Here is a 20,313-nt window from a genome sequence, read left to right as displayed (position 1 = left end):
CCGCATGGCATCACACGCATGCTGCCAATTAAGTGAAAGCGCCTGGTTCAGCACATTCTGGGGAGACTCTGACTGAGGTCCCCCCGCCCGGTCCTGAAAGAGGCCCCTTCAGAGGGTCCCGGGGCCGGGCCGGGGGTGGTGAGTGCCGGCGGGGCAGGAGTGAGTCTTCCCCTCAGTAAGAGGCGGGGAGGTGGCGGGGGGGGGGGGAGACTGGGGAGGGACAGACCCTGGAACCACGGGAGAGACAGACGGACAGTGGAGTGACCATGCAGAGCAGCCAGAGGGCGCGGAGTGAGGACGGGACGGAGGGGAGGCGAGAGGTAACGAGGGGGAGTGAGCAAGAGAGGAGGGAACGACAGCCAGGGGTGAGAGGGGCGGGGAGTGAGGGAAGGAGGGGCGGAGGGCGGGGAGAGAGAGAAAGAGACAGATACGAAGGGCAGTAAGAGAGGAGGCCGGAGGGGCTTCGCGAAGTAGTGGAGGAAAGACGACCACTGAGAGGAAGGCAGAGAGAGACAGGGTGACTGGAGGGTGAGGGACTGTAGGGGGAGGAGTGTGCCGCAGAGAAACACCAAGACACCAAGACAGACACGGAAAGAGGGTAACAGAGAAAATAAAGGACGCACGATCTGTGGATGAGGGAGATAGCGCCTCGAAGACATCCTCTCAGACAGAGGGGTGTGGGGGGGGTCCCACCTCCCCCAGCCATCCTTCTCTGCGGCCCCAGGCGATGCTGAAACCTGCCAGATAAGGAGGACGGAGAGCTGAGTAGCGCCTCGACGGGAGCGCGGGAGTGCTAGGCACTGGACTCCTCGAGGCACCAGACCCCCTGCATCGGTGACAGAGGCTGGACCACGTCATTAACACTCCTGCCCTTGTGCTGACTCCTCCGTACATCGGTGCCAAGCTCCTCTCCCCTGGCTTCGAGGCGCTCTATGGCACGTGCGGTTCTGTTCTTCAAACCCCCACATCCGTGTGAACCCCTCCCCACCTGTACAGACACCCCTGCAGGCTCTCCTCGGTGATCGTGGTTCTCCACCGACACCTGGCCGGGACACACCCGAAGGAGCAGGTAAGAGGCACACCCGCGGCGCTAGCCACCTCATGGCACTACTGGGCAATTCAAGAACAGTGTCTAATTCTAAGGTACACCTTGAACACGGAGTGCTTTAATAATATATTCTACCCCACCTACTTCATGATTCTGTTTTTATCCACCTTGAAAGGATGAAGGGCAGACTTAGCTCTTCCACATTCGTGCCGAGAGCCTGCCGGCTGCACCCAGATCCCTCTCTGCAGCAGGTATCCAACCCTCCTGGCTACCTTTACTAGCCTTAGCTGGAGAGGTCTGCTCTCGTGGCTCTCTGGGGGAGTGGTAGATCTGAGTGGGAGGGCTCCGATCTGATAGTTTGCAAGCAATAACCTGGCCTTTGCTGTATCTTTATAATGACTTCCTCATAATCATATTGCAAAAGGTTGTGTGACGTCACAGTCCATAATATAGCATTACAGCCTGCTGTAAGGGCTATACTGGCTGTTAATGGCCCTGAACCCGAGTTATATGTCTGAGTAGCAGTTGAGGGCCTTTAACGAGGGAGCGGGCCTTTAACAGCCGGTATAGCCGGAGGCAAAAGAGCTATAAGGGTATTTGTACATTCTACTCACTGAGGGTAGACTGTCCTAAATTAAGAACAGAGGCACAGAGAGATTAACACTAGATTGGGACAGAATGCTTACATCAGCCATTAGAAGCCGGGGCCATCTCTTGGCCTTCAGTGGAGCCCCCAGCTTTCTAATGTTCTAATTAGGGAACAGACTTGAATTCTAACTTCAGGGGGTGCCTGGTACCGATAGCCAATGGGTTCTGGTACCACAATGACTTCTGTCAGTGCCGACTTGACCCTTTAAAGCGTCATCACGCACTCCAGCAGTCACCACCGAACCATCTAATGGAGTGGTTGATTATTTTTCCAGATTCCTTCCCAGAATTGACTGACACTTCTATTCATCTCTTGTGAGTCACTCTAAGCGCCACTGGCGTGTCCGGACATGGGCGCTACAGGTGCATATCTGCGCCTCCCTGGTGAGGCTCAACATGGCTGAGACATGTCTGCAGTTTTGTGTTCCCCCCAGAGTGGACGTGGCCCGGAAGTTCACCGAGGACTGTCCCACTGTCCTCACAGGGGTGAGTCTAAGAACCGTTTGTTCTGAGGCAACATTAAAAAAAAATAACACTGCGAAAATACACCTATAATAAACTCTCTCCATCCAAACTTCTAGTTAATATCACACACCTGCAGCCAACAAACTGCTACAACAAATTCCTAGACAACTACGTTATTTTAAACACCTTCACCCAAACTCACCTGAGGTTCTAGGCACGAATGTGGAAGAACTAAGTCCGCCCTTCATCCTTTTAAGGTGGATAAAACAGAATAATGAAGTAGCGTGGGGTTAAAAATAGATTATTAAAGCACGCAATGTCATTGTTTCACCTTTTCACTACTATCATTTTATTACGCCGTGTTGCTTTGTAAAGTTATGCCAATAATTACTTAATTTGAATATGCCTCGGCCCTGCACTCCGAGTAACACAACTCGGGACAGGATTTCGTTAATCAGAATGGCCATTGGTTAATATTAATTCAAGCATTCAATCCACTGCCCTCCGAGCTACACACGTGCCCTTTCGCGGGTCTGTGAGCTCACTGTCTCAGGGCTCAGGGTGCACCCCTCTGATGAGGCCCAAGAAGGATGAAACACTTCTGGGGTTGCCTTCTTTCTGTTCAGTGGGGCCCTGGCCTGGCAGTTCGGTCTGGACTGCCCGTTGCATGGTGGGAGGAAGACTGATCTGCATACTGACGGCACTTGTCTGCATTGGGATAGATGAGCAAAAAACAATGAACTGGAATGCACCACAGAGTGATTTCCAGTGGTTGAGAGTCATTCAATCTTTCCACCCAGCAGTTTTTGTTTAACTGAGGGAGATTTCCCAAGCGTGATGTGTACACATAAGTGAGACCCCTGCTTGTGACACAGCGGCAGGGATACCATGAGTAACTCACCGACGAGGCACAACAAGGTGCACCATGTCTGGGTGCTGTGTGTCCTTGGGAGGGATGTGGCCTGGCAGTGTGGGCGGAACTATTCAATTGGGGGAATGGCCAGGACTGAAGTGGACCGGTCCCTTTCTATAGCGAGAGAGCGAGCAAAGCATCCACATGATGAGACATGCCCAGGTCAGCGACCAACACATCCCACCCACCACACTGCCGGTGCATCACCCCTGAGCTTTTTATATTGTCTGTTTCCAATTAAGGGGTGCCTCAGTTCTAAACAGCAGGAACTGGTGCAAATACACCGCCTGGCAGAGTGTGATCCTCATATAGCACACCATGGGTCAGATGTACCAAAGGGTTTTACCCATTCTGTGTCTATGGGAAAATATGTTTGTACATATGGCCCTATGTGAGTTAATAGGCCTCTAGGTGCTTTGAAGAAGAAATGCGAGATACAGTGGGTGCTGGGGGCAAAATTGTTAAAAACTCTACTATTATTGAAAAAAAAATCACAGGCAGAGAACTATAGACCTCATAAACTCCAGGAGGACTTGACGGGTGTCTGTGCTGCTCTAAGTATGGAAGAGTAAAATAAATTTGGCTCAAGCATTTGAAACACACGATGTGGGTTCGCTCTGAGATCATGAAAGGTGCATTTCGTTTTAGAATTCAGGACCCCAGCATCACTAGCTCTGCAGAGGCCAGGGCCAGTGACAGAGGCGCTAGAACGAGGGGTGCAGGGGGTACTGCAGCACCCCCAGAATAACCTCGCAGGAGTTTAAAAGAGGGATGCCAGTAGACAGACCATTCCTTTTGTTTTTATCTTGTAGCATTTGTTGTATATTCAAAGGCAGAGGACACATTTCAGGAAGTGTTTTCTGACAAATTGCGCTTATATTTGTTAACATGGAGATTGATATTTACATTTCCTTTCTTTTACTGCAAAGAGAGCATTTTGCAATCAAGTGATAATCTTCCTGTGGAACAGAGAGTGAAAGCAGAAAGCTGTCAAATGTTTTGTAACACAGAGTGCAAAACTGAAATGCTTGTAAATTTACTTTACAAATATTTCAAAATATATCAGCAGCAAATAAAGGGCAAATGACTTCCGAAGAAAGGGCAAGTCAACAATTAAAAAATATACAGTTGCAAACCAGAAATAATATTTTTTTCTAATTCTGAAGTGTGATGGAAACAAAGATTTTGATAGGATCAAAACAAACCAAGACACTTTACTTGTGAGATAAAAATCATTAAAAGTGCCAGGCCTAGTTCCTACTCCATAAAGGTTCAGCAGTAAAAGTACATGCCTGATGCAAAGGTAAAAGCCATTTCAGAAGGACACATCAAAGGAAGATGTGTTCTCTGGACATGGCTGTGCTGTACCACTCCATGCCTTACTCCTGTATTTGGGTCAATGTGCTGCACCACGCACCACTGGGCACATACTACAACCCTACCATTCTCCTGCGGAACGGATGTGGGTCGTTTTACATAGCGCTTTGATTTTTCACAACCCCTGTGACTTTAGTGAGGTAACACTGACGGCAGCACCCCCATTCTGAACATTGTTCCAGCACCACTGACCAGTACTGTGTGTTTCCAGACCCTGGTGCCACCCTGGCTAAAATCTGAGTTTACCAGTTACACATGGTTTCTGCTGGACCCAGTAGCTGGCGTATAGGCTTTTTGAATAATAATTTTGGAGTTGGTTATTGATGTCTAATGTGTCAGTTTGTTTCAGTGATATTTGTAACTACCTGGAACCTTTCTGAGTTTACTCCCTGAGCTATGTTTAGTTAGATGACCCGCTCGACCCTTTGCAGCATGTTTTAGGGAGGCTGGGGCCTTAGTGTGGCTGGACCAGCCACACACACACCTCCTTCAATGAATCCTGTGCCTGGCGGTAGCAAACTTCCTGACACAACGCAACGCAACGCAACACAACGCAACACAACGCAACGCAACACAGTGCTGTAGATGTGCTTTCATTGTCTAGGGTGGCACTTGAAGCGCCTGTGTGTAATCCATCCCTCTTGTGCACAGACTCCTGTGTTCTGTCACTCACTTGTCTTTCCTTCAGCACAATGTCAAGCGATTCTACACATCCAATGCTGCGCTTTAGCGTCTTGTAGACGAGTATGAAGCGCTATACAAATGCAACTGCAATTACTCTTCGGTGAACCTCACGTTATAGAGGAGTTGCGTGGTCTTTTCAAGGCAAAATTACAAGGGCCAAAGTCTCTCCCAAGGCCACAATTTATTTTCTAATCTAGTCATCCATATACCGCCAGACAATTATGTGAGCGTTACTGGAGAGGGGCTTTGGCTCCGCCCACATGTTGGGAGTCAGGAGTACATGTCTTGATTGGGCAGAGCTGGTGCCCTTTCACCAAAACTGTGCTTGTGCATCCACCCAGCTGTGATCATTTTGTTTATTTATCTAACTGTCTAAACTTGAACTTTCAGGGGCCCACTCATGGCATTAGAATGCTATTAAAGTGTCTTAGATAACTGATAATTTATGTTGTTTTTCTGGAGAGCAGCACAGATGGGCGGTCCTCCGTCATTCACCTACATGGATTTTTAGGTCTGGATTGACAGAGCAATTGACACTTGACCCTTTAACCTACACCAATGTTATTCAACAGTTATGTCCTTCCCCACAAATACATATTAATTCCCATGGTATTTACTTGTGAAGCTTCACATTACCATACAGCATTATGATGATGTCATGATCTCTCTTTTACATGGGACCTTTTCTCAGTGCTTAATTTGTAAATAAAAATGTGCCGGAGCACAAAGCTCTCCTCTAGATCACTTAACTGTGCGAGCACAGAATACTGAGGCAGCGTAATCCTGAAGCCATCCTGGGCCTCTTTAATCCATTTACAGCCACTCCCTGCTCCTCAGCTCACTCTTGCAGCTTTCTGCTTTCCTCCTTTGTGATGATTTCTTGTTTTTCTCTTCCCCCGTCTTTTCCATATGTGTCTTTTGCTCGGAGTAAATGCTTGAGGCAGAAAAATAAGCGCCAGCCCTTCAAAAATAAGTGCCCCCCACCGGAAACCACTGGCTCAAATTAAGCACTGCCTTCTCTGGTGCAGAGCTGTAGAAAACATCAAAATTGTATTTTTTAGATCTGAAAAAAACATTTTTTTTCAGGAGTTTGTTTCCTACAAACATTTCAAATAATTTACTTTGTTTTAATCTGTGCTCGTAAAGTGCCCCAAGCTGCAGGCCGGCCACTTCCGGCCTCTACCTACAAGTCCATAAACCTATAAACAGTAAACACAGATGGGCCTCTTTCTCATGTTTGACGCAGGCCTCTGTACAGCACTTGCAAAATGTTATGTTTCCTGAATTCCAGTAACAGTCAGAGTTTCACACTGAAGGAATCTGCAAAGAACCCTTTCATTAAGGGTTTACGGGGGTCATGTAATGAATGACGTCATCAGGCGGGGGCATGTTCCTCAATAATGACTGGTAGTGGCTGCTGGAGCCATAGGTTGGACAAGAGAGCTAGTGTTTGCACTGGGTAGGCCCTTCAAGGGGCAGGCAGAGGCCCTTAACGCCATGACCTGTCTCTGGCAGCAGGAACCCTAGTGCTGTAAGGCAGTACACGTGAAGAACACAAGGTGATGGATAGAATGCTAGGGGCCGCTTCCCCATCTATCCCACTGAGATGGCATAGTGGGGAAATAGACGATTGATAGTGGGATGCAGCCTGAGCGATCGCCAATGACTGAGGTTAATTCAAGCATGCCATCCAGCAGCTTCTTGTTTCTGCATTTGTTGCCCTGAGGGGGCAGGGTATGCCCAGACGTGGGCTCGGGCTCACTGTGCCACTGGAACCAAGCTATACCTGGCTGAAGAGCCCTCACTAGGGCAAACCTGGTCCCAGGATGCTTGTTTCGGGTTCAGGGAGGACCTGGCCTGGCAGTTCGGGCTGGACTGTTCCAAGCATTCCGTCCATGGCCTTGATGCTTTTGGGTAAGGCAGTACAGGCTACCTCTGACATCAGAGATCATCGGGTGTGAGAAGTTAGAGCACAGCAGCAGAGTATACAAAAACTGTAGGGTTTCTGTCTATGAACTAAGCCATATTTGAGCCAATAGAGTTAAAAAACAAATACATGTGTCTATTCTGCTTGAGCTCTGACATGCCTCCCGGTGAGAAGAGGTTAAGGGAGTCCATGCCTGAGGGGACCCTTTGGCCTCTCCTGATGCACTATGAGGTGCACTGGGCAGTGGAGAGGTGTTTAGTAATATATTGATCTACCTAGTGCTCGACTATATTTTATACGCAGGGCTACTGTAATTATGCGGGGGAATTATGTGGAGGGTGTGGCAAAATTATATGGCAAGAAAAGGCAAATTATGGAGAATTATGCTGCATATGTTGTGATAGTCTTACTTCATTGTTTTGTCATTGGCACACTTGTTAACGCTCTCTGGGCATTAGTCACACCTCATTGGTACCAGCTTAACACCCAAGGATAGCAATAAGCTACAGACCAGTCAACCTTTGTAAAGTGCCTTGCACTGCACGCCAACAGGTGTCACTGCATTTTTAGTAACTTTTGAACCGTCTGAGCTAGAAACACATTTTTTGGCGAAATCTGCAGATTATGCAGCATACGATGGATCATGTGGCAAATGAAGCAAATCTACAATTATGTAAAAATCGCAGCCGCCGCACAATCACATAATTCCAGTTGCCGTGGTTATAAGTTTCCTTTAAAATGGTAAAATCTAGATTCTATTAATTAAAGTCTCTACTGGATCCCCAACAGGAATGGTTATTTTTAAATTATATGTATGGGAATTGTTTTGCTTAAATTAATAAAGCTTGGGAGCGTCGTTCCCCCTTTCTCCTCCCTACTTCAGCCTCTGATAACAGAGGACACACAGGCTGTGGAGGGATATCCTTGTGTGGGATATGTAATAACAAAGAACACACAGGCTGAGGAGGGATGTCCTTGCCTGGGATATGTAATAACAAAGGAAACAGAGGCTGTGGTGGGATGTCCTTGTCTGGGATATGTAATAACAAAGAACACACAGGCTGAGGAGGGATGTCCTTGTCTGGGATATGTAATAACAAAGGACACAGAGGCTGTGGTGGGATGTCCTCATCAGGGATATAACAGAGGACACATAGGCTGTGGAGGGATGTCCTTCTCTGGGATATGTAATAACAAAGGACACACCGGCTGTGGAGATATGTTCTCGTCAGGGACCTATGTTATAACAGAGGACACAGAGGCTGAGGAGAGATGTTCTCTTTGGGATATGTTATAACAGAGGAGACTGTGGAGAGATGTCCTCGTCAGGGACCTATGTTATAACAGAGGACACACAGGCTGTGGAGAGATGTCCTCATCGGGGATATGTTATAACAGAGGACACAAGCTGTGGAGAGATCTCCTCGTTGGGGATATGTTATAACAAAGGACACACAGGCTGTGGAGAGATGTCCTCGTCAGGGACCTATGTTATAATATTGGACACACAGGCTGTGGAGAGATGTCCTCAACGGGGATATGTTATAACAGAGAACACACAGGCTGCGGAGAGATGTCCTAGTCGGGGATATGTTATAACAAAGGACACACAGGCTGTGGAGAGATGTCCTCATCAGGGGTATGTTATCAGGGAGTGTTACAAGAGGGCTGTGGAGAGATGGTTTTGTCAGGGGAATGTTGTAAGAAGGCACCCATGGGTGGTGGAGACTTGGTCCTAGTGGATTGTTATAAGAGGGCACATATGGGGCTGTGGAGGGATGGCCTTGTCAGGGGAATGGTTTAAGATGTTGTCAGGAATATGTTGTAACTACGGACACACAGGCTGTGGAGAGAGGTCCTCGTCAGGGGCCTATGTTATAACAGAGGACACAAACTGTGGAGAGATGTCCTCATCAGGGTTATGTTATAACAGATGATACACAGGCTGTGGAGAGATGTCCTCATCAGGGACTTATGTTATAACAGAGAACATACAGGCTGTGGAGAGATGTCCTCATCGGGGATATGTTATCAGGAAATGTTACAAGAGGGCTGTGGAGAGACGTCCTAGTCAGGGACCTATGTTATAACAGAGGACACACAGGCTGTAAAGGGAAGTCCTCATCGGGGATATGTTATAGCAGGGCCCAGGCTGTGGAGGGATGTCCTCATCGGGGATATGCTATCAGGGAATGTTACAAGAGGGCTGTGGAGAGATGTCCTCGTCAGGGACCTACGTTATAACAGAGGACACACAGGCTGTGGAGAGACATCCTCGTCAGGGATATAACAGAGGACACACAGGCTGTGGAGAGATGTCCTCGTCGGGGATATGTTATATCAGAGGATACAAACGCTGTGGAGAGATGTCCTTCCGGGCATATGTTATAACAGAGGACACACAGGCTTTGGGGATGTCCTTGTCTGGGATATGTAATAACAGAGGGCACATAGGCTGTGGAGGGATGTCCTTCGTCAGGTATATGTAATAACAAAGGACACACAGGCTGTGGAGGGATGTCCTTGTTTGGGATGTGTAATAATAAAGGCTGTGGAGGGATGTCTTTGTCTGGGATATGTAATAACAAAGGACACACAGGCTGTGGAGTGATGTCCTCATCGGGGATATGTTATAACAGGACACAGGCTGTGGAGAGATGTCCTCATCGGGGATATGCTATCAGGGAATGTTACAGGAGGGGTGTGGTGAGATGGTTTTGTCGGGGGAATGTTGTAAGAAGCCACCCATGGGTGGTGGAGACTTGGTCCTAGTGGATTGTTATAAGAGGGCACATATGGGGCTGTGGAGAGATGTCCTCGTCAGGGACCTATGTTATAACAGAGAACATACAGGCTGTGGAGAGATTCCCTTACCAGAGATGTTATAACAGAACATACACAAAGATGTGAGGAGAGATTTTCCTATTGGAGATGTTAGAACACATAGGGCTGAGGAGAGATTGTCTTACAAGATATGTTATAACAGAACACACACAAAGGTACAAGGAGACATTCATTTATTGGAGATGTTATAACAGAGCACACAGGGGCTGAGGAGAGATTCTCTACCAGAGATGTTATAACAGAGCACACAGGGCTGATGAGAGATTCTCTACCAGAAATGTTATAACAGAGCACAGAGGGCTGAGGAGAGATGCTCTACCAGAGATATTATAACAGAACACACAGGGCTGAGGAGAGATTCTCCTATTGGAGATGTTATGACAGAGCACACAGGGACTGAGGAGAGATTCTCGTACGAGAGATGTTATAACAGAACACACAGGGCTGATGAGAGATTCTCTCCCAGAGATGTTATAACAGGGCACACCGGGCTGAGGAGGGATTCTCCTATTGGAGATGTTATAACAGAGCACACAGGGCTGAGGAGAGATTCGCTACCAGAGATGTTATGACAGAGCACACAAGGCTGAGGAGAGATATTCGTACCAGAGATGTTATGCCAGAACACACAGGGCTGAGGAGTGATTGTGTCATCAGATAGATGTGATAGAGGACATGGGGGCTGAGGAGAGATGGTGTGACAGTACCACTGTTGCTACAAGGCCCACAGAGCCGTGGAGGAAAGGCTTTATCGGTGGAGCTATATAAACAGGGCACTCAGTGTCTAGCTGACCTTATTGTGAAGTATTATAAGTAACCCCATTGTAAAAGCCATGGAATCGTAAACTCCTGTGTAATATGAATGATACTTGTTCTTCTTATGGCATGGTCCTTTTAACTCGGGATAGCTCTGCTGTGTAAGCCCTCACCCTTGAACTCTCTCTATCATGTGAAGGGTGGCTCTGCTGCACAAGTCTGCAAAATGTTCCTCCGTAGCTTTCTATGCCACCCTCCTTCAAAAATCCTGTTACATGATGAGGGGTAGCTCTGCTGTATAAGCAATCAAGCTCAAACTCTGCTGTTATGTGAGGGATCCCCCTGTTGAAACCAACGTCTACCTTTACCTCCGTATTTCTCCTAAGAATTCGTCTATTAACTACCCTGCCATATGCGGGGTAGCTCTGCTGTGCAGGCCATCAGTCTTTAACTCTTCTGTCATTTGAAAGACAGCCCGGCTGCATAAGGCTTCAGCCTTTACCTCCGTAGCTCTGCTAAGGCATACTCCATTACCTACCCTGTAACATCAGGGATAGCGTTGCCGTATAAGCCAGCACCATTTAACTCGTTTGCTATTTGGGAGGTAGCTCTGCTGTGTAAGGCACCATCAATAATGTCTGCCCTATGAGGGAAACAACTTCTGTGAAAGGCGCTGCCATTTCACTGCTTTGCTCAATGAGGGGTAGCTCTGCTGTATACAGAATCACTTGTTAACTGCTAGGCAGTGCTGGAAATAGAAAACATTTAGAGATCCAACCTGCTGTTAATAAAAAGTGAAGAAAGATAAGGCATAATCCTCGCTTGCGTGTCCTTAATAGAATTGAAACTTTCCTTCATGATAGCTAGGAAATTTCTCAGTATCTCACAGGACCTGTTGCAAAGATGCTTGTGTGCCCAGCAATTTTCCGGGTATACAAGTAATAGCAAGAAAATTCTGGTGGTTAATGCACTTGCTGGAGAGATGTGTTTTGTCCAATTACAGCTTTGATTTCAGTATCAAATACTGTGTTTAGACAAAGTTTAAACCTTTTCTAACTTTGTACCTGTGCTGAAAGTGGAGCACGCTTGCAAAATATGAAAAGGTTTTAAAAATAAGCCTTTTTCAAAAGTTACGCCTACTTCGAGGAGGTGTACATGTTTGCCACAGAGCCCTGATAGGGTGCTGTGTCAAAAACCATGGGTGATTGCATGGGAACACCCATGTACCACCCATGGGATGCCCCCTCCAGTGGCCTAATGAAACTTGAGGGGACCCCATGCAAAGTACAGGGGTAGCCCCTCTGTGAACTCACTCAGGAGCTCTCAGGCCAGGGTACTGTGCTGAGGGGACCTCCTGGAGCTCAGGGTCCCCCCTCCCCCCCACCGCAGGGCGCGGGCTGCGGGGGAGTTTGTTACGCCACTGGCCCTCTCAGCACAAAGTAGTTTAGAGCTGCTTTCCAGAGCAAAGCCAGTTTTGTACTGGTAGGGTAAATCTCATAGCAACACTTCACGCCCAGTTCGTGTTAACTTTGGTGAGACTGCACCGGTACAAAGTGTTGATAAACCTGTCCTAAAGCATGTACCTGCTACGGTGAAACTGAAGGTGCCTGATGGATTCACTTAGAATGATATTAACATACTGTAGTTTCATGAGGGTTCGGTCTCAAAACATCAGAATATAATTATGCGGATTAAAAACATTTTTTTACATAAAACATTGAAAATTGATGTAGTTTTGTTTCTACAATGTATTTTCTACTTGTCTGGGACTAGAATATCTAAGAATACCTCATTGTGAAACAAACACTAAGGGGAATATTTGCTAGGAATTGGCATAGGGCAGCGTGACAGGCCTTTCTGCTGCGCTGCCCTGCACCAACTCGAAAGGGCAGAAATGCACCGTAGTTGCAAGATGTGGTGTATTTTTGCCTTTTCCCCCTGTGCTGGTGTACAAATTGCTGCCGAGCGCCAATATAGCCACCCTTGCACCATGGTGCAAGGGGCGTTTGCGTTGTTGGTAGGACGTTTTTGTGCAGAAAGGTGTTTTTTGTGCAGGAAGGAAGACCTTCCTGCACAAAAATAATCCAGAGAGGCTTTTTCCGCATTCTATGTGTACTACAGAATGCAGCACACGCAGAAAGAGGAAACAATGAGCAGAAATGAAGATATTTCTCCTCGTTGCGCCTGCCCTGGGGAGGCGTTCAGTTTTGACGCATTCCCAGGTTTACAGATTTTTGTAAATCTGGGAATGTGTCAAAACCCGTGGGTGTTGCGTGAAAACACCCACTGCAACGCCCATGGAATGCCTCCCTGACACAGAGTAAGGCAACGCAGTGACTTGCGCTACGTTGCCTTACACCATATCTATAAGGCCATGAAAAGCGATGCAAAGTGGTTTGCGTGGCCCTGTAGGTATGGACCTACATTTTGCGCCGCCAGAACGTCAAAAAAAGTGACGCACCGCCAGCGCAAGAAGCTTGTAAATATGCTCCAAACAATTCACCATTAAAAATCAAAACATACAGGGCCTGATTACGGCCTTGGCGGAGGGGATCACTCCATCACAAAGGTGACGGATATCCCGCCCGCTGTTTTACAAGTTCCATAGGACATAATGGAACGTTTAATACGGCGGGCGGGATATCCGTCACGTTTGGGACGGAGTAATCCCCTGGGCCAAACTCAGAATGAGGCCCATAGTCATTTATTACTTATCCAGAGAGCATTAGGCATAAAGAAAAACACCAGGCAATTTATAATCCCTCCTTTCTTTTTAAAAAAGGTTCCATAGTGCGCTCTCTCCAGTATATGTGCTCTGTATATCTTAACTCTGGGTAATCAAACACCGAACGTCTCCTCTGTTTAACAATTTATTGTGAACAGCTGTTAAGGGGCTGGAAGGAGCCAAATCTCATTGCTTAATTTTTCCAAACTGTGATAGGAAGACCATTTAATTGGCAATATTGGGCCCAGGCATGAAGGCGTTGGTGATATCTCTGTGAAGGAGGGGTCGTGGCGTCACCCGCACATATATCGACAGAGGCAGGGAGAGGCGGGTAGGGGAGTGGAGGATGGGGCAGAAGAGGGGGAGAGAGAGTGAATGTGTAGGGGGAGGGATTTAGATCTCAGTGGATGGAATACTCCTTGACAAACGTGATAGATATCCCGTCCGCTGTATTACGATCTCCACAGGAAATAATGTGATCATAATCCAGGAGATGGGATATCCGTCACGTTTGTGACAGAGTATTCCCCTCCACGAGATGCAAGTCAGACCCTAAGACAGGCTTGTAAGGAGGCAAGAGCGAGAAAGAGACCGAGTGGGATAGGACAAGGAAGGGAAAGAGACAGGTAGAGATTGGAAAAAGATATAGACTGAAGTGGAGAAAGACAAATAAGAGAGATTGAGACAAAGGCCCTGGTTTAGATGTTGGTGGAGGGGGTTACTCAGTCACAACAGTGACAGATATCCTGTCCGCCGAAATCTAGATCTCATTATGTTCTATGGGATTTAGATTTCGGGGGGGTAGGATATCTGTCACTGTTGTGGCAGAGTAACCCCTCCGCCAATATCTCAATCAGGCCCAGAGTCTGGAATGGAGACAGAGGCAGATAGAGGAAAAAAGAGACAGGAGTAGAGAGGCGATAGATATAGAGGCTGGGCGGGGTGCAGTGCTTAATTTGTGCTTGTTGCTTCTGGTAATGAGCACCAGCACTTATTTCTGAGGGCCGGTGCTTATTTTTCTGCCTCAAGCATTTACTGCGAGCAAAAGACACCTATGGGAAAGACGGAGGAAGAGATAAAATGAAAAAGTGTCACAATAGGAGAAAGCAGAAAGCCTCAAGAGTGAGCTGAAGGGGCAGGGAGTGGCTGTAAATGGATTAAAGAGGCCCGAGATGGCTTCAGGATTACGCTACCTCAGTATTCCGTGCTTTCACATTTAATTGCAGCAGCCGCGTGTTTAAGAGGGGGCTTTGGGCACTGGCACCTTTTTATTTACAAATTAAGCACTGACGGGGTGACAGAGACAGACAGGTAGGGGAATAGAGACAGTTAGAGGGTTAGAGCTAAGACTAGATGGGAGACTGAGCCAGGGAGGGGTTAATAGAGATAGACAGGAAGGGAGGATAAAAACACACAAAAGGGAAAGAGAGGAATGCTTGCAATTTGTCTAACCACTGGCAATCACTCAGCATCGTTCTTTTGCCCACTATGCCACCTCAGTTTGGACCCAATCATATGCAGATCCATGACCCTGCTCCAACTGGAACAGTTCTGCCCAAACTGCCAGGCCAGGTCCCCCCTGAACCAGCAAAAAAATCAAAAATAAGTAATACACTGTTCCAACCATGTAAAACAGAAAGTAGTGACCGGGGTCCTAAATTCTAGGAGCAAGAGGCCTCACACACCCATAGGGTGTCATGCTTCATCATAGGCACTGCTCCTCGTCAGACCGGCGCTGCAATGTCTGACGGGCACCACCCCGTGAGGGGGGGCTCTTTGCCGGAGATCTTTTTTTGTGGTGGTGCCGTGACCCCAAAGGTAATTGAAGTGTCAACGGAGATCAAAAAAGAATGTGATTTAAAATTGACTACCAAAACCGCCACTGAGACAATGGATTTTATTAGACCAGATGGACGGTCAGGGCCAAGGTTAAAAATATATAGTCAGAAGAGTGAATAGAGAAATTAAGATCAATCACTCTTATAGTGAAAAAATGTATCAAAAGGAGGGGTCTGGGAATTTTCCAAAATCTACCCTCTCATGGGTCAACATGTTTCGCATCCTGGTGGTCCAAACGGATCCAGTGATGCTTCATCAGGACCTTATATGACTATGTGTATCTCCTAAGTACTAAGGGCCACATATATTTCCGAACAAGGTATACAAGTTACTATAAGCCCGCAATTAGCTGGGGGGAGTAACAATCACTTACATGAACGTGGAACCAGTCGTTCCTAACTCGTGCCCGTCCTAAACTTGAAGACGCGCATCCTAGGAATACACAGACCAATGGTCCAGCGCTAAATGACGTTTTTGTCTGCTGCTGTGACCAGGACGTAACCTACCCCGGTCCGTGGTTCCCGAAGATTGGAGGGGACCGGGATGGGGCGTTGAAATGAGCCTTACAACGGAAGCCGGAGAATAGTATTTCCCCCTGAACCAGAACACAAGCAACCCAGGAGCGGTTTTACCCTAGTTATGGGCTCATCGGCTGGGTGCAGCTTGGTTCCAGTGACACAGTGAGCATGGGACCCACGTCTGGCCATCCCTATGAGGCCTAATCTGAGGTGGCACGGTGGGCAAAGGAACAATGGGTTTGAATGCTACCCGCGGGATTGACAGCAGCTAGATGTGTTACAAGCATCCTCTATCATCGTTTGTGCATTTGATGTACCACCCTGAGTTACCGAGGGTATGTCCAGACTTGGGTCCCTTGCTCACTGTGCCACTGGAACCACGCTACACCCAACCGAAGAGCCCTAATCAGCGAAGCCAGCCCTGGGTTGCTTGTGCTCCAGTTCAGGGAGGACTCAGCTTGGCAGTTTGGATGGGACAGTGCCTACTGGAGCAGGGGCAAGACTGGTTTGTATATAGCTGGGTCTAGTATGAGATGGCGTGGTGGGCAAAACAACGAGTTGGAATGCTTCAGTGGTTAGACTTATTGCAAGCATCTTCCCATCACATTTTGTGCTGTGGGTTTGTCCTCCACTGTAGGACAGGCTGGGCTTTGTGGTAAGGGGCTGCAAAGGCCGGGTGCCCCATAGCTGCTACGGTACAACATGCCGGGGCGGCTGGTATCAATGGTCATAATAGGCACCGACCTACCAGCCTGGGAAAGAAAAGAAAAATAGATAAAACTCAGAGCAGCTGGAAGGAAATGTCTGCTTGCTGTTCAAGTGGTCCGAATCTGTCTGTTTCTATTTTCTTGAGGGCGGGGGGGATTTGAAGGTGGCTGGCTGTGCATGGGCTAGGCTGGGTGAGCTCTTCTTCGCTCTGAAGGCACAGGCTACCTTTGTTACCTCATAGTGGAGAGTGCTTTACATTTTCACTGCGTCCACAGGGTTGCGTTTTGGGCGTCCATGTGATGGCCCAGGGTGGAGTTAATTCAACTCCATTCATTTAATGTCCGGGGTCGCGTAGGCCTTCAGGGGGCATTGCAGCAGTGGGTGGCAATGCCAGGCTCATCAGGGAAGTGCCCAGCTGCTCTTTTCCACTAACAAGGCAGGTTTTTTAAACACTGCAGCTATAGTTTATTGGTTTGAAAGAAACACCAGAAGAGGCTACAGGGGTTAGTCGGACTTGCTTATTCCTTCCTGGTACAGGTGGCAGCAGTAAATTCACTGCAAATATTTTGCTACAATTTTCTGCAGAATTGTCCTTTCCTTTCTTAACCATAAATCGTTGTTTGTGCGTGGAAGCGCAAAACCCGGCCCTTGGTTTAACAGACTTAAAAATATGTGCTTCTTGTCTACGTATTTAGAATGTGGTAGCAATATGGGAGCCATCAAAAATACATGCATTACTTTAATAACTGTATGTAAAATCCTCCATTTTAATTCTTCAAAATGTGCTTGCAGGGAGAACCTCCTCGACCAGCACCCAACACCCACCTCTTCCAGTTCAGGCTTGCTCTCACATAGGTCTAGGTTTCGGCCCCATCACTTTTAAAATCCACCAGCCGCCACTACCAACACACCCTCTATACCTATCCTGCCAGCTATCGGTGGCAGGGGTGTTCCAACCCAAGGGGGAAGGGTTAGGGTTCCTACAGCAATGCAACCCTGCAGTGCAACACGTGGGCCTGATTGCCTCAAAGCAAGACCCCAGGCCATTGCAGGAAGATCACCATCTGCAGGGGTTTCTGCCTGTTCATATTCTGTGGAGCCACTTACCTCCAACGTTTAGGGGGGAACAGTGGGTGTGGCCTGTTTGCCTAGGCGATGGCTCCATGCCAGTTAGTTATGTCAGAAATACATTGTTTTCAATTGGTTTCTACTGAATGTGTATATCTGATATGGGTTTGTGCAAATATGAGTCTATCAAAGGTTTACATTTACGTTCTCCTTGTTAAAAAAAACTGAGTTGCAGTCTACTGGAATATTTGCAATGGCAGCTCATTATATATCTAACCATGTATACGCCTGCAGCTGGTCCCCCGGGAAGTATTTTTATTTTCAGATGAAAGTTTTACTAATGTGCATATGCCGGAGCATGGCTAATCGCCCCCTACCCTATCACCGTCTGTCCTTTGTTCGGTCTGCAAGGAGGTTTATCCAGCTCTGGTGACGTGGACTCAATTGGCCTCAGTAGTGGTGGAGAGATCCACTGTTTATAATTTGTGCACAGCTTTCTTTGTGTAGCTGGTTATTTCGCAAGGCTTTTTCGTGTTTCTTAATCACAGGAGGAGATCTGCACTGAGAGTGTCTTTTTAGTTTTGGCAGGTAATGGTGCTTGCACATTCATGTGAAGAATATTGTAAGGAAGAGTACATCTATAGAAAAAATGGGGCAAAAACAGCCTCTTTAGTCATTGGCTACTTGTCCTGTCATTCTTATTTTGGATTGGCCACAGGTAGCACACACAGAGTGGACGATGGATCCACCCTCTTTACTGCCAGAGTTCACCCCTCATTGGGACAGCCCACAGGAAAGGCATTCGCATGTTTTTTCCATTTACATGTACCTTCGACAGACCATAATTTCTGTTGCTCGTGCTTTTTTAATAACATCTAAAAAAAAAAAACCTTGGTTCTCCTACCACATGACACAACCAACTACTAAAGCAGAGTGAAAAAATGGCTGGATTTTCAGTGTTTCACTTTTATGGGTACTTCTCTGTGCCTGGTCTATTGTGCTGCGCGTCTCGGCTGAGGCCCGATTTTTTTTTTTTTTTTTAGCATGCTCCAATGAGCTGTGTCTCTAATATAGGCTGTAGAAAGTAGTTTTCTTTCACGTGCTCCGTTGAGATGTGTCTCTTGTGTAAGCTCTAAAAAAGTAGTTTTCTTTGCACATGCTCTATTAAGCTCTGACTCGTTCATTCTCTAGAAAGGTGTTTTCTTTGCACATGCTCTATTAAGCTCTGACTCCTTCAGTCTCTGGAAAGGTGTTTTCTCTGCGCATGCTCTATTAGGCTCTGAGACCTTCAGTCTCTAGAAAGGTGTTTTCTTTGCACTTGCTCTATTAGGCTCTGAGACTTTCAGTCTCTAGAAAGGTGTTTTCTTTGCACATGCTCTATTAGGCTCTGAGACCTTCAGTCTCTAGAAAGGTGTTTTCTTTGCACATGCTCTATTAGGCTCTGAGACCTCCAGTCTCTAGAAAGGTGTTTTCTTTGCACTTGCTCTATTAGGCTCTGAGACCTCCAGTCTCTAGAAAGGTGTTTTCTTTGCACATGCTCTATTAGGCTCTGAGACTTTCAGTCTCTAGAAAGGTGTTTTCTTTGCACATGCTCTATTAGGCTCTGAGACTTTCAGTCTCTAGAAAGGTGTTTTCTTTGCACATGCTCTATTAGGCTCTGAGACTTTCAGTCTCTAGAAAGGTGTTTTCTTTGCACATGCTCTATTAGGCTCTGAGACTTTCAGTCTCTAGAAAGGTGTTTTCTTTGCACTTGCTCTATTAGGCTCTGAGACTTTCAGTCTCTAGAAAGGTGTTTTCTTTGCACTTGCTCTATTGTGCTCTGACTGGCTCAGTCTCTAGAAAGTTGTTTTCTTTCACATTCTCCATTAAGATGAGTCTCTTGTGTAAGCTCTGGACAGTTGTTTTATTTACATATGCTCTGTAGCAAATTTGCATGTTCTGTGTGATCACCCCAGTTTTTTTGTCATTTTCTGGACCCTATTTTTGCTGGACGTAGAACTCTGTGCACTATTACCCCTGGCAACCAGAAGTAATGTACCCGTGCATCATGACCACAGCCACTGGAATGATGCGGTGTAGGGCTGTGGCGGGTTCTGCAGACTTATGCGTTTGATACATTTCCCACACAATCGATCATCTGCTGCATAATTTTGAAATTTTAATTAACCCAAAAAACATTCTGTTTCTAGCTCAAAAAGATCAAAATTGAATTAAAAAAAAGCAGCAACATGTGTTGCCATGCAGTGGAAAGCCCTTTGCAAAGGTGGACTGGTCACCTTTCAGTAGCTCATTGCTGTATTTGGGTGTTAAATTGCTACTAATAAGTTGAAACCGTTGCTAAGGCAGTGTTAACATGGGTAATAATGTCAAAATGATGAAGTAATACTATCACAAAATGAGCCGCATTAGGCCGCATAATATGCATTATCTTGCTGCTTATTTTAGTCTACTCTGCCGCATAATTTGCTACTGTCCTACCACATAATTCTAGTTGCCCTGGTTATAACACAGCTATTGCTACTGCCTTTCTCCGGCTCCTCTTTCAGCATGTACTCTCCTGGTCCTGTGAAGCTGCTGTCCCATTACCAATAGGTTATCAGGCGCCGGCGAGGATGCTGCAGTTTCGTTTATTGGATTCGCTCTGATGACGTGGGGCTTAAATGTGTTGCCCTAGCATGTGATCCGCACTGAAACCCCACCCCTTTGCTACAGTTTTGAGATCGCCTCAGCTCTGATTTACATCTTTCTTCTGTTTTACTAAAATGAACAATCATTAGCTGAAAGGAGATATTT

At 46.9% G+C, this 20,313-nt stretch overlaps 1 protein-coding gene across 4 annotated transcripts in view; it reads left to right on the top strand.

Moving 5' to 3' along the window:
* Positions 1-401: 401 nt before the first annotated feature.
* Positions 402-20,313, top strand: part of LOC138261013 (myoD family inhibitor-like) — a 193,424-nt gene continuing 173,512 nt past the window's right edge. For 3 of the 4 annotated variants that reach the window (XM_069209610.1, XM_069209607.1, XM_069209608.1), the window contains exon 1: positions 403-1,069. The gene's annotated coding sequence lies outside the window, so the exon portion shown is untranslated. Of the gene's footprint in view, positions 1,070-20,313 lie in introns of all 4 variants that reach the window. The other variant, XM_069209611.1, reaches the window with a different exon arrangement.

Source organism: Pleurodeles waltl, chromosome 10, assembly GCF_031143425.1.
Source record: "Pleurodeles waltl isolate 20211129_DDA chromosome 10, aPleWal1.hap1.20221129, whole genome shotgun sequence".
Classification (NCBI taxonomy): Eukaryota; Metazoa; Chordata; class Amphibia; order Caudata; family Salamandridae; genus Pleurodeles; species Pleurodeles waltl.
This window is presented reverse-complemented; position numbering and strand designations above follow the sequence as displayed.